Consider the following 14661-nt stretch of genomic DNA (forward strand, 5'->3'; position numbering starts at 1 on the left):
TTGGGTTGAGAAGATCCCCTGGAGAAGGGAATGGCAACCCACTCCAGGATTCTTGCCTGGAAAATTCCATGCACAGACCAAAGAGTCGGACATGGCTGAGCGACTTTCACTTCACTTCACTTCAAATACAAGCAAGAACTTTTTAACTCAAATGCAGTATTCCTAGAAGTACACAATTCATGTCTGTTAGCTTGGGCACGTATTTTGTGTCCACCAGAACAGCAGGGACACCACACAGAATTCACTCAATTGTTTTAATTTCTCTTCTTGTTTGTGCACATTCTGCTGACGTTCCCTACCTTACTGATGAGTAAGGAGGCAATGAAAGGGAGAACTCGAGGCTACCCTTTCCTTCTGTGTCAGCATTTTCAGCCTTGAGTGGATTGCTAACACAGGAAAGTAACAGTGATGAGGAAAGAGATGATATGGCTTCTTAGTTATTTCTTGTGTTGTATTTGGACAAAGCTCTGGTCTGAATGGGAAGCATGGCCTCTTGGGGGCCCTTGCTTGATCAGTTATAGATGTAGCACACCTATACTTTGAGTCTTGCTGTACTCCCACTTGTGTGTGATCTGCTGGAGTTTTGTAGTCATGTGTGTGTGCTAAGTTGATTTAGTCCTGACCGATTCTTTGTGGGACCCTAAGGACTGAGGCCACCAGGCTTCTCTGTCCGTGGGATTCTCCATTGCATTGCAGGTGGATTCTTTACTATCTGACCCACCAGGGCATTGCACATGCTCTGTGTGAATTGGGGTGGCAGAGAACTGCACGCATGCACACTGCGCATCTACTTCTGCTACATTGCCCCATTGCACTTACAAAGCTAAGTTAAAATAAAAAATGGTTAAGAATTTCAGGACCCTGACAACAGAGCATTTCAGCTAAAGAATGAAGCCCAAGAATGGGGGTTGGGATCATTTGAAGAGTTGGGTTCCATCCCTGACTCTGTCATTTACTAACAAGCCTAGTAACTTTCTCAGTGTCAATTTTCTCATCTGGAATATGAGACAGAAACACTTGGCTTCCTATGGTTATTAAAACTAAGTAATGTATGTAAGTTTCCCAGGTTTGGGAAAACCTGGGAAAGAATCTGCCTGCGAAACAGGAGACATAAGAGATGCAGTTTTGATCCCTGGGTCGGGAAGATCGCCTGGAGAAGGAAATGGCTACTTACTCCAGTATTCTTGCTTGGAAAATCCCATGGACAGAGGAGCCTGGCAGGCTACAATCTATTGGGTCACAGAGTCGGACACGACTTAGCGACTAAACAACAACAATGTATGTAAGCATTTAGCCCCAGAACTGGTTTACTCCAAGTGCTTGGCGTACAGTTATGCCTCAAAATATATTGGACTGACATACGTGGTACATGATACACTTCCCACACTTCTTTGCATTTTTGTTTCCTTGAGTATTTCTAAAGTGAAGTACCAAGTCAAGAAAGCTACTATCAAAACTCAAGCCACAGAGGTCAGAACTAGCCTTGGACTCGTTATTAGGATGAGCTGGTCTAGTGTCACGTGGTACAGCTCCAAGTGGATCTGGAGTCAGCTGAGGGACAGGGTGAGGAGCAAGTGGGGAACAGCATGCAAAGAATCACGAGGAAACAGACTGGCGTTGTCCTCTAACAAGTGACTTACTTTCTAGCCCCAGTCTAAGATGTGGCATTGTTTTACAGGATTTTTACATTATTTGTGTCAAGGTTAAAAATCCAATAGTTGGAGAGAGTTTACAACTGTCAGCATCGTCATTTGCCTCATCCAGTGGTTAGGACCTGGTGCTCCTACTGCCAGGGCCCAAGTTGGACCCAGGTCGGACCCAGGTTCAATCCCTGGTGGAGAAACTAAGATTCTGCAATTTTGGCAAAAACATAAATAGAATAGAACAGTGCTTCCTCACTTGGCCCAAGTTCATTACAAAGGCTGCAGAGGGGTTCTAGGGTCTGCCTGTTAGTGCTGAGTATTTACATGTTCCACTGGAATCTTAGAAGTCCAAAAATAATGTCACTTTTTTGCCTTATAGAATTTGGAATCAAGTGAAAAATAAGCAGAATATAGACTTATGGAGATGAAAATATCCATTGTATTACGAAGGAAGCTGATAAGACATGGCTTTCTTTTAGCTCTGCAGAGAGGGGAAACACTTGCTAACATTCCACCTTGAAATGAAACCAGCTTACTAACCCAGCTACAGGCAGATGTGAATGCTACAGGCGTCCCCCATGGGGCATCATCAACCCCCCAAGGCCAGCTCCCTGGCCTCACAGGTGCCCTGGTCCTCGAGTGAAGTACGTGTGGGGCATGTCTTGAGTCAAGGCAAGTCACTTCCCAAACACCCACAGTTGAGGTGAGAACGGGGGAATTTTTCTTCGCCCTGGAGTTTTAGTCCCAAGTAAGACAACAGGCAAACTTTGCTCAGGGAAGTGAACATCCCTTGACCTTATCCTGCTCCTAGCTCTCCTCATTCTTTATGAAAACAATCAAGGAGTCATATTCCTTCTTTGTTCCTCTTAACAGTCATTTTTGCTCCACAAGAAAACTTCCTCAAGGAAGGAAGGCATTAAGAATTTAAGTGTGGTAGTGAAAAGATATTATATAATAATAAGGAGACTTATTTTAGATAGAGCAAGAAGTTAGGGTAGAAACAGGTCTGGTAGTTGGTAGCTGTGATCATTAACTCTTGCTCCCGACTCCTTCACATGTTTCTGTATGAATGCCAGTCCAGACAGGCATGCTGCCTCGAACTCAGATCTGGTGAGATGACTTCAGTGGAACCCTCAGAGAGTGAGGAAGGAGTGTCCCACAACTGGGGACCCATCTTATGTCAGAAAAAAGGGCTGTGTCTGAGAAATAGCTGCAGTCCTATCTGACAGACAGTTGAATGATGTCCAGTGTGGCTCACTCACACCAATACACATAAAAATTAGAGAATGTAATGAGACAAAAAATAATCTCTCTACACAGTGCCTACTTTTAGGGCTGTGGATATTCAAGGAATGAAGAAATGAATAAAGGCTGCCACATTTGGATAAACACTACAATGGAAATCAGAGAAGGCAATGGCACCCCACTCCAGTACTCTTGCCTGGAAAATCCCATGGATGGAGGAGCCTGGTGAGCTGCAATCCATGGGGTCGCTAAGAGTCAGACATGATGGAGCAACTTCACTTTCACTTTTCACTTTCATGCATTGGAGAAGGAAATGGCAACCCACTCCACTGTTCTTGCCTGGAGAATCCCAGGGACGGGGGAGCCTGGTGGGCTGCCATCTATGGGGTCACACAGAGTCGGACACGACTGAAGTGACTTAGCAGCAGCAGCAACATAACTAGAAATAAAATATATAATAAATAAACAGTCTTAGGATCACTTAAGTCACAAATTCAAGCTGGCTGGGAGCCCAACTGAGGCTGTCAACCAGAGTGCATGGGTCTCTTTCATGTGATCTCTCTTTGTGGCTTGGGCTTCACAAAGTGTGGTGACTGGCAATTGGACCAAGACTGGGGAAGAAGCAGCTCTGGACCTCTTACAGATGGACTTTCCTCAGAAGTTATATAGCATCACTCTTACCACATTTTATTGTTCAAAGCAATGACAGTCTCAGATAAAGGGGAAGAGACTCCACCATTCCATAGGAAGAATGGCAAAGAATTTGCAGCCATTTTTAACCCACCCCCATTAGATCTGTGAGTTAAGTGATCCTAAGGCTATTTACTTAGTATTTTATTTCTAGTTATGCAGATATCTTCACTGTATCACTTATCAAATCTGGAAGCCTTTATTCATTTCTTCACTCTTTGAATAACTACAGCACTAAAAAGTGGACACTGCGTAGAGAGTGCCCACTTTTACTTTTTGTCCCACTACATTCTCTAATTTTTATGTGTATTTAGACTTTTCATCTTCATGATAAACATCTAGAGACCTTCTGGGACTCACAGAAATGCTCATTGGTAGATCAGTTACATATTGAAATTGCTCTGAAGGGAATCTTTTGTTTGGAGTTTTTCTGTTTTCCTGCACTGTGTGACATATAGAATCTGAATTTCCTGACCAGGAATCAAACCCATGCCCTCTGCCCTCTTGGAAGTGTAGAGCCATTAGGGAAGTCCCTGATTTTTCTAATCTCAATATTCAAACACTGCAAGCAATTTTTTGGATATAATTTAGGCAGCAGTGAAGTTCACCTTTGTTAGAAAGTCCCTCCTTCCTAATGCAGGTTAATCATTTCAACAGTATTGCAGGGGAGAACGTTCAGTACCTGAGAACAATGAAGTTTGCTCAAGGATGCCCCAAGTTCTCCTTTGTTTCATGGTTGACAAGTCCGCACAGCTCACTTAATAGGGAGGAAAAAATCAGGAGTTTTTTCTTACAAAAATTTTTGGAACACTTTGAAATCTTTTGCATGCTTTTGATAAGAAATATCTTACTGAATTTTCTATTTACCTACAAAAACAGCATAGAGTCAGTACTCCCAAGCAAATAACATAGAGACATTAAAGGAGAAACTGAAGATGAGAACTCATGCTTGCCCCCTCCAAGATAATTGCTACCAATATTTTGAAGTATTCTTTCAGGTTTTTTTCTTTTCTGATGCTCAAACCTATCAAAAACATGTTTATTCACATATAGTTTTGCTTTCTGCTTTGTTTTCTTTTAACATTTAGTGATTAATTTAAATTTCTTATTTTTTTAATTAATTTTTTATTTTACACTAGGTCCTTGTTGTTTATCTATTTTAAATACAGCAGTGTGTACACGTCAATCCCAAATTCCCAATCTATCCCTCCCTCTCACTCGTCCCTCCTGATAACCATAAGTTAATTTTCAAAGCTAAGATTTTTTTAAAAAATTGAAGTATTGTTGATTTATAATTCTGTGTTAGTTTCTGGTGTACAGCAAAGCAATTCAGTTATATGTGTCCTTTTTCATATTATTTTCTGTTATCATTTATATCACAGAATGTTGAATATAGCTCTCTGTGCTATACAGTAGGACCTTGCTGTTTATTCACTCTATATGTAATAGTTTGCATCTCCTGGTCCCAGATCTTCAATCTATCCCTGCCCCAGAGCCCTCCCTCCTTGACAACCGTAAGTCTGCTTTCTTTATCTGTGAGTCTGTTTCTGTTTCATAGATAAGTTCATTTGTGTCACATTTAATTTTATTACTTTTTGGTCACGCCCCATGGCATGTGGGATCTTGGTTCCCCAACCAGGGGTTGAACTCGTGCCCCCTGCACTGGAAGTGCAGAGTCTCAGCCAGGGAAGTCCTTCATTTGTGTTATATTTTAGATTCCAAACTAAGTGATATCATACAGCATTTGTCTTTTCTTTCTGACTTACTTCACTTAGTACAATAATCTCTAGATCCATCCATGTTGCTGCAAATGGCATTGTTTCATCTTTTTTATGGCTAATGTTCATTGTGTGTGTATGTGTGTGTGTATATATATATATATATATATATATATTACGTCTTCTTTATCCATTCATCCATTGATGAACATCAGGTTGTTTCCAAGTTAAGACTTTCTCTTAACCTAACAAGGACTAGAAAAATTGTAGTGATTTATGAGGAAGCAAAGAAAGAACTTTCTATTAAACAACTTTTAAAGATCAAAAATACAGCACTGAAATACATAAAATGCAGGGAACATTTAATAGAAAATGATTCCTAAAGGAAAAATGTTTGGTTTACTCCAAAATGCTTTTTTAACACTTTCTTTTTTCAGTCACATAAAAAACTAAACAGAAAAGTATAATGAATTCCTACACGCCTTTCACTAAGCTTCAGTAATTATCAACTCAGAGTCAGTACTTTTTCACCTATCAGTTCAGTTTAGTTCAGTCGCTCAGTTGTGTCCGACTCTTTGCGACCTATACCCCAATCCATTTTCTCCCTTCCCACGTTGTTTCAGAACCAAGCTCAAAGATCATATAATTTCATTCATAAACATTTCAACATGCATTTCTAAAAGATAAGAATGCTTTAAACAAAATTGTCACACAATGATGGATGTTAACTAGACATTGTGGTGATTGTTTTATAATATATAAATACAATGAATCATTGTGTTGTGTACCTGAAACTAATAGAATGTTATATGTCAATTATAGCTCAATAAAAATCTTAAAAAATACAATACATTAGCATATATTAAAAATTAACAATAATTTATTTAAAGTAGTTGGACATTTTAATATACATCTATTTAGTGGATCTTGCAGTAAAAAATAAGTAAAATAAAGGATATAGTTCTTCAGTGTCCAAGACAATATGTTGTAGTCACAAGAGTTGAGTACTTGTGCTTACTGTAACTGGGAAATTAAATTTTTATTTTAATTAATTTTAATATAATTTTTAAAATAATATTTGATTCAGTATTGATTTTTAAAGAATGTTTAGAACAATTTGGATATGTGAATCTACTTTTGAAACTGTAAATTTTATGGAATCTGAATATTGAGCAATAATTGATGACAATTTAGCATCTGAATTGAGATACACTGTAAAGGTAAAACACATCTTGGAATTTATGAAAGAACTTTGAGGAATAAATAATTCCCATAATAAAGAAATTGTTGCAGGACAAGGGATAGAAGAAACTATGGTTTGTGTCACAACTCAGTTTTAAAGCTAATGCAGATACAAAGTTTAAAAAAAAAGATAAATGATGTACATGTTGTTTACTTATACAGAGACAAGAATTTTAAACAAAACTCCAGTAAATAAGTCAAACAGCACATAAAATAACAAATTGTGTTATGGCAGAAATTTAAAGAAGGTTTATTATAAAACTTCTACTCATAAAAATCACATCAATTCTCTGCCAAAAAGTTTTGAAAAAAATTAATAAACTCCAATATCCACTTCCGATTTATCTAAAAAGTAAACTTTGATTAAAAAAAATGCTTTCTCTTCATGATATAGAACATCCATCTCAACATCCAATCTCTAACATGTATAAATAAGAATTAGTATCAGGGCTTCCCTAGTGGTCCAGTGGTTAAGAATCTGCCTTGCAATGCAAGAGACACCATTCGATTCCTAGCCTGAGAGATCCTTCATGCCATGGAGCAACTAAGCCCAGGCACCACCACTACTGAAGCTGGGGCACCTAGACCCCGTGCTCTGCAACAAGAGAAGCTACTGCAGTGAGAAGCCCGAGCACTACAATAGAGAGTAGCCCCTACTTGCCACAACTAGAGAAAGCCCTCGTGCAGTACAGACCCACTATAGCCAAAAAATAAAATAAATCTTGAAAAAAAAAATAGCATCACGCTTAAAAGGTAAACACCAAAAGGATTCTCATTAAAATTAGGAACAATACAAAGATTCATATTACCATCACAACTAAATACTATGATTCCAAAAGTCTTATCATTTCTAAAATAAAGTGCAAAGAAATATCACTCACAATAGTAATAATGCCATTAGCTACCCAGAAATAAGCCTAGAAAGAAATGTGGAAAAAGGAGGAATCAAAATTACATATGCAATGTAATATTTATTAAAGAAAAAAAGTGCATAATTAATAGGCAATTTTTTATTATACCTTCCTAAACTTTCCATTAACATAAGCATAAATTGTATGATCATTAAAAGATAAACAGCAAGAACAAAATAAAAAAATCCAGAGAAAGAGAGAGTTGGAGTTGACAAAGTGATGAGTTTGAAGCATCAGGAGAGGGAAGGTGGGAAGGGATCACCTGGGAAGCCAGGTGCTTGCCCTCCTTTCCCCAGGACACCTTAGGAGATACCACTTCCTGGAATATGTCTGTGTTCTTCCAAAGCTGAGTGTGACATTCAGGGATGAACCACTGGGGTTCAAATTCCTCAGTGAGTCAAAGCTGAAACTTGCCAATAATTAGATGGCTGTAAAAGTCACAAGAGGGCAAGCAGGCCGTGTGATAAAATTTTTCCATCTGGCTAAAGTCCTCTAATCCCAGATAGTGTGCAGACTGGGCCCCTGGGGCAGTTGGCCTCCTGAGGGCCCACCTCTTCCCAAATGAGTGAAAGGCCCCAGCCTGGGGCAGGATTGAGTCTTTGGAAGCCAACTTTATTTTTCACTTCCAGGCTCCAAGGGCCCACCTGGAGAGAGGCAGAAGTAAGGGATGTGTGTGTGGATGTCACCCTCAGTCTAGCCGCGATATTCTCGACATTTCCTTTAAAAATCACCCTCAGTCTAGGATAACAGGAATTCTGGTTCATTGCTGGTAGCTTCTGAGGCTTGTGAGGAGTGCTCACACCTTTGGTTTTGACTGTCACCTTTGGTTCCAAGCTGCATTGTATCTCCTGCTCCTAGCTGGACTCATTGGTTGCTACTTACTCACTTGGTGTTTCTTCACCCTTTCCATTCTACTCCCAAAGCACCAAAACTGCGTTAAAGGCACAGGCTTTCCTAAAACCTTGAAAATGTCATGGGGCAGACAAGGCAAGAAGCAAAGTTTCCATCTCAACTCCACCTGTCAGCTTCCTGTGCTCACCTGGCCGGTCTGTTCCCTGGCCTAGCTCCCTGTGCTCGGCAAGCTCCTTCCTCTCAAATCACAGCCGCCTTTCAATTTTTCCTTGGCCCACGCCCAGGGTCTTCCAAACTCCCTCCCTGTATCCCAGGTGTCCACAGAGGAATCCCCAAGTCAGTGAGCATTCTGGTAAGCAAGGCAGGCACCCTGATCCTGGGCTCTGTGGAATGGTGGGGCTGTTCCTTCTAAACCGCAAGTGTCCTGGTTAGGCCCTGGGATGAGCCACTGGCGTGGTTTTCCTCCACCTAAAGCAGTTCCTCCATCACCTGTCTCCAGGATGACTTCTGCGGGTCCCTTGTTACTGGAGTGTTGCAACTTCACAGAACCTGTTAAAATGCAGAACCCCAAGCCCCATCTCAGACTCAGTAGGTGGAGGCCCAGGAATGTTCATTTCTCAAGTAATCCTGATGCTGCTAATCTTCAAATCATACCTGGCGAGACTCTGTCCTCAGCAAAGGGCAAAAATGATAATGCTTTTTCATATAGTTTGCCAAAGCCTTTTCTTTTTCTCTCCTTTTCTCCCTCTGTCTCTCCATTCTTCCTTCCTTCCTCCTCCTCCATTCTTCCTATACTTGCAAAAATGTTCACAGTTATTCCTGGGTGGAATGGAGATGTATATATATATATATATATATGTATCTCCATATCCATTGGACTTCTCTGGTGGTTCAGTGATGAAGAATCCACCTGTCAATGCAGGAGACTCAGGTTCAATCCCTGGGTTAGAAAGATCCCCTGGAGAAGGAAATGGCAACCCACTCCAGTATTCTTACCTGGAGAATCCCACGAACAGAGGAGTCTGATGGGCTACAGTCCCTAGAGTCGCAAAACAGTCAGACACAACTTAGTGACTAAACAACAGCAGCAATATATTCGTTATATATGGATATATAAAAAGATAGAAATGCTTGTATTTATGTCTTTTGGCCCTCCAATTTTTTGAATTTGTCACTAGGAAAAAAAAAATAAAGAAAATAAAAACTTGAACAACTTTTAGTAAGTATGTCAATTGGGAAACTAGATTTGACCAGAATGTCTCCTTGCTCCAGAACAAGTCTTCGTCTCCTAATATCAGTGAGAGACAATTTTTTTGGACTCCAAAATCACTGCAGATGATGACTCCAGCCATAAAATTAAAAGATGCTTGCTCCTTGAAAGAAAAGCTATGACCAACCTAGACAGCATATTAAAAAGCAGAGACATTACTTTGCCAACAAAGGTCTGTCTAGTCAAAACTATGGTTTTCCAGTAGTCATGTATGGATGTGAGAGTTGGACTATAAAGAAAGCTGAGCACTGAAGAATTGATGGTTGTGAACTGTGGTGTTGGAGAAGACTCTTGAGAGTGAGTCCCTTGGACTGCAAGGAGATCCAACCAGTCCATCCTAAAGGAAATCAGTCCTGAATATTCATTGGAAGGACTGATGCTGAAGCTGAAACTCCAATATCTGATGTGAAGAACTGACTCACTGAAAAAGACCCTGATGCTGGGAAAGATTGAAGGTGGGAGAAGACAGGGACGACAGGATGAGATAGTTGAATGGCATCACTGACTTGATGGACATGAGTTTGAGTAAACTCCGGGAGTTGGTAATAGACAAAAAAGCCTGGCATGCTGCAGTCCATGGGGTCACAAAGAGTCAGACACGACTGAGCAACTGAGCTGAGCTGAACTGAACTGAACTGAGGGAACCAGGGGGTTGTTCCTGTGACTGCAAATGTGGGCTTCCCAGCAGGAAGTTCCTTTGGCCTGGGCCTGCTGCGCTCCTGCAGGGTGCCTCTCCTCTCCCCACCCCATCCTCTCCTCTGCCTCACACCACAAGAGGCTTGGGAGAATCAAGTGCAGATGCTTGTGAAAGTGCTTTGCAAACTGAGCCCAGCAGTCATTCCTGCAGCCTTCAGTGCTTTCCACAAAACCTTAGGAAGTTCTACTGTGCTTCAGGGTGCAGTAGGCATGGGCTATACCCTAAGTGAAGGCACTTTCCTGCTTTCAAGGCACTTCAGCCATCCAGAGAAAGAAACTGACACTTAGACAAAGCCAGTGTTGAGTTTTGCTAGGGCAGGAGGAATCAAGCCAATCTGGAGCAAATTCTAGTCCTTCAGTGACCTGAGGCAAGTTACCTTTGGGGGCTGTTATCTCAGAAATGTGAAGATAGCTATTTCACAGGTGGTTGTAAGGACTGAAAAGAGATTGCCCCAAACCTCAGGAATTATTATCATCTCTCCTTTAAAATGTTTTCTCCACCTCCCTGTAACCTCTACAATTATTTCATTAATACCATCCCCCACTTTTGCTTCTTGAGTAAGAAAACTAAGCTGCTTCAGTTTGCAACCCCATGATCTGTAGCCTGCCAGGCTTCTCTGTCTATAGAATTCTCCAGGCAAGAAAACTGGAGTGGGTTGCCATTTACTTCTCCAGGGAGTCTCCCCAGGGGTCTTTCCTTCCTAAGCAGCAATATTCGTGAAATCCTGGTTTTGATGCATGAATCCTATCTTTTCTTCTAATGAACATTAAAACAAATGCATAGCTGTAAACATTCAAGTTCCCCTAGAAACACTTCATGTACCCCCCCTGCCCAGGACATAAATACAATACTTAAGCAGGGAAATACGGATTTTTTTTAATATTCTTAATTATATTGTTTCAGATGAGACTTAAATACACACAATTTTGTTGATTCTGAGAAATAAGCACAGAGTAAGTACGAGGACCTGATGCCTTAGGGCTGGGGTGGGGGGCATATGAACCCAACACTGAAGCTTGACCTATGGTGGGTCATCAGACAGGTGTGAAAAAACTTGGGGGGGTGCTGGCTAAGGGAGGCACTTTCCAAGAAAAGGGGGACAAAGGCTAAGAGTAGAATGGGACATTCGAACATTTTCAAGGAATTGCCTACAGGGTAGGCAGGTTGGGCTGTAAATGGAAGCTTGTGAGAGATGAGCTTGAAAGGGTGGATAAGCCAACTCAGATACAGATAAAGAAGGGAGTGCATGCTCTTTGAGGAATTTGGACTTGATCCTGGCAGTCCGAATGAAGCCCTGAGGAGTCATATGTTTCCATTTACAGCCTAAGAAGATGTCAGAATTATTTAGAGTAGTTCAAGATGGGAGGTGCACAAGGCTGCCTGACACATCTGTAAAAGCAGCTCGTATACTTCCTGGTTCTCACCCCTTCATTCACTAACTGGGGCTTCCACATAAATCACATAGAACTATTTATTTCAGCAGAAATGAGCCTTTTTTGTGATGTCAGCTTCTACTGTCCCAAAAAGCCATGACTGTTGGAATTGTCAGAGCTATCTTTGTTTCCTTCCTCTGCTTCGCCCGCCATAATCAGGCTGAGCAGCTTGTCAATTTCCACTTTCTGATAACTGATCAAATCCTGTGCCCTGTCTGCCTCCCACTGTCCCTGCAGTTTATACCCTCTTCATCTCTCACTTCTGTGCTTTGTCATGGTCTCCAAACCATCTCAATCCTGGTTGTAAGATCCTAAGCAAATCCCTTCATCTTCAGGGTCCCAGTTTCTTCATCTATCAAATGGGGATGATGTGTTTATATATTTCTCTGTCTCATAGGATTGCTTTGGGGATTATGCGAGCTACTGAGTATTAAGCATTTCCTATATTGCTTGGTACAAAGTAGAAGTTCAGTGAGGATTTGGCATTAGCGTTATATCCCCCTTCCATTCTGTAGGGTTCCCTTGGTGGCTCAGATGGTAAAGTGAAACATGAACGTGTTAGTCGCTCAGTCATGTCTCACTCTTTGCGACCCCATGGACTGTAGCCCACCAAGCTCTTCTGTCTGTGGAATTCTCCAGGCAAGAATACTGGAGTGGCTTGCCATTCCCTTCTCCAGGGGATCTTCCCAACTCAGGAATTGAAAACAGGTCTCTTGCACTGTAGGCAAATTTTTTACCAACTGAGCTACCAAGGAATACCTCAGATGGTAAAGTATTTGCCTGCAACGTGGGAGACCTGGGTTCAATCTCTGGAATGAGGAATCAACCGGGACAAGGCTGGGATGCGGTGAGAGAGGCACCAGGGGCACAAAATTGAAGGAGGCGCTGCCTCTCAGTGTCATGCAAGTGCTCCCTCAAGTCCTGTGCCCTAGTTCCAAATGTGGGTTTACACCCTACTGTGTTTTCCTCTAGTTGAGTGATCCTCTATGCAGAGGACCAAACTCTCCAGCCGTGGGTAAAATGCAAGCAAGCTCCAGTGCAGCCTTCCAGGTACCCTGCAACGGAAGGGAGTAAAAGGAAGAGGGGGAGCCCAGGGGAGGTCTAGGGTTACCGTGACCCAGGGGAGGGGACTGCCAAGGATGAGATGAGTGTCGGTGTCCCAGGCATCCAGACCGCCCACGGTAAGGGTCTGCCGCCACCAACCCTGAGTCATCACAGGCTGCCTAGTATGTTTCAATATCAAAATGTGGATCTGTAGTTTCTCCCACCCCCAGCTCAGTCTTCCATCAAGGGAGCAATGCCCCTGCCTCCCTTTTGGTTGACACTGGTCCCAAGCAACTAAAGTGTGTGCTGATTAGCTGAGGTCATTCTTCCATGCCCTGACCAGCTTTATATTGCTGATTGATTGGGCAACTCTGGATCCATTGGGGTTTTGGCCGGTGGCTGAGGTCAGGGATCAGGTATCATCCTATGAAGAGGTGACCCGGGCAGACATGTCAGTCTTGACCCCTCACACCCTGGTTGAGGTGATGGGAGTGGGGCAGGGGTGAAGTGGAAGCAGAGGACAGGGAGAGGTCTCAAATTTTCTGCGCATCTGTCCTGCCCAATATTTTAGAACTCCTTTCAAATCAGCAAGTTAATGTAGCGAGGTGAGACCACATCAGGCTGGTTCCAGTCTGGAGCTTGTGATTAACGTATCATGAAAGAAACTGAGGATGTTGCTGAGGCCAATTAGAAAGTCAGTGGTGTTGGGAATACCAGTCGGCAGGGTGTGCACCCCCGACCCCAGGAAGGCTTTCCCTTTGCCCCAAGGTTCATTCTTCCTCTCATCTCTTCCTTCACCTCTCATCCAGAAGACTGTATATTTAGGTCAATGCCAGGTGGCTTTGAACTCTGCATCTCCAACTGACCATCGCTGAGGTATTGGCCAAGTTTCCCAATCTCTTTGAGTCCCACTTTCCCCCGCTGCAGGATGGAAACTGTGTATCTGCCCAGAAGGTGGAAGAACAAATGTAGTGTTTGCCGAGCACCTGCCCAGAGTTTCCACTGATGCTAGTTACCCAGGTTACTCAGGTTAGTTCTGTCCCACCTTTTTTTCAAATGCAGAATGGTTGATTTTTTTACAACTTTAACATAAATGAGGGAAGGAATGGTTGAGTTAAGACTTTCGAGGAAGCTTTCTAGTGGGTCCCTTGAGCAAGAATTATTAATAATAGTGATAAAAAAAATGTATGGGGTATTTTCCATGAGCCCAGCTCTGTTCTCTGTACTTTACAAGGACTAGCTCATTTATTCCCCCATCAGATCTGTGAAGCAGGAACTACTGTCATCCTTATTTTACAAATGAAGAGAAATACTGTCATCCCCTAGAGAGCAGGCTCCCCTATCTACTCCTGCTGAATTGTTTGTTAAAGAATGGCTTTGGACCTCTCACGATTTAAAATAATAATTTGTTGAGGACAAATTCCTATAACACAAAATTAAGCATTTTAAAATGAACAATTCAGTTGCATTTAGTACATTCCAAAATATTTTCATTCTCCCGTAGACCCTGGCTACCGCCTAGCTGTGTTCTCTCTCTATGGATTTATCTATTCTGAATATTTATATAAATAGATCCTATAATATGAGACATTGTTGTTTCTGGCTTTTTTCATAAAGCATCATGTTTTCAAGGTTCATGGACATCGTAGCATGGATCAATGACTTTTTATGGCTTAACAATTCTTCATTTTGGGTACCATGATTTGCTTATTCATTCAATCCTTGATGGACATTTGGACTGGTTCCACCTCTTGGTTATTGTAAGTCCTGTTGCTATGAACATGCTTGTACATTTATTCATTTGAATCCCTGCTTTTAATTTTTTAGTTATATGCTAAGGGGTGGAATTGTGGGATCATGTGGTGATTCTACATTTAAATTTGGAGGAACTATCAAACTGTTATCTACAGCACTAT

Source organism: Bos indicus x Bos taurus, chromosome 6 (assembly GCF_003369695.1).
Source record: "Bos indicus x Bos taurus breed Angus x Brahman F1 hybrid chromosome 6, Bos_hybrid_MaternalHap_v2.0, whole genome shotgun sequence".
NCBI classification, from domain to species: domain Eukaryota; kingdom Metazoa; phylum Chordata; class Mammalia; order Artiodactyla; family Bovidae; genus Bos; species Bos indicus x Bos taurus.